The sequence below is a fragment of the Seriola lalandi genome, unplaced genomic scaffold (assembly GCF_002814215.2).
Source record: "Seriola lalandi dorsalis isolate HSWRI2012SDOR001 ecotype SW California unplaced genomic scaffold, Sedor1 jcf7180002054984, whole genome shotgun sequence".
NCBI lineage: Eukaryota > Metazoa > Chordata > Actinopteri > Carangiformes > Carangidae > Seriola > Seriola lalandi.
In genome coordinates, this window is record NW_019525533.1 from 118328 (window position 1) to 119051 (window position 724).

A 724-nucleotide genomic window follows, 5' to 3' on the forward strand; every position below is an offset into this window, starting at 1 on the left:
ACAGATGTGTCTGAGGTGCACATCTGGACAGCTGTCTTTCCTGTACATCGTTCCCTTCATGTTTTCTGTCACTCTCTACTGTCAAGGATCAAATAACAGCATCAGTGGAGAAGTTGTCTGAATCTACACCTGAACATCTTCTGCTCTTCTTTGTCCAGATTACTTTACTATGTGAGGAACAAGATATAATGGAGAGGATCCAGGCTCAAAGGTCCACTTACTAATGACTCAGAGCTTTCAGATTTTTTATAGACACTTCATCATGATATATGAATATTTTCTAAGTGTTCATTCTTGAGCTTCCAGTTGTTTTATTAGAGAAACACAATCAATAGATTCTTGTTATAAAACCCACAAGATCCATTTCAGTTTGTAGTTTCAGGTGGTTTCTGCAGTAACTGCATCATTAATATAAATCTATTAGAAAATCATTTTGTCTGAAGTTTTCTACAGTAGAAACAGTGTCTTACTGTGTGTGTGAAGGTCCAGGTTCATTACTGAAGACTGGAGGAGGATCTCTGGACCGGTCACTCTTCATAGACCAACAGCTGGAGACTGGAGACTCTGCTCCGTCCTCGTCTTCCTCCACATCACTCATCTTCTGGACTTCAGTCAGTCTGAGAGGGAAACCAGTAACACTGACTGTGAGATCACACACACACACACACACTCTCTCTCACACACACACACACACACACACACACACTGTACTGTATAATAAAGT

At 40.6% G+C, this 724-nt stretch overlaps 2 protein-coding genes across 2 annotated transcripts in view; both read right to left on the reverse strand.

The window, feature by feature from the left end:
• The window catches only part of LOC111647312 (uncharacterized), a 72467-nt gene that overhangs the window by 25646 nt on the left and 46097 nt on the right, over nucleotides 1-724 (reverse strand). The window lies entirely within an intron of this gene.
• The window catches only part of LOC111647310 (5'-AMP-activated protein kinase subunit gamma-2-like), a 16172-nt gene that overhangs the window by 1483 nt on the left and 13965 nt on the right, over nucleotides 1-724 (reverse strand). The window lies entirely within an intron of this gene.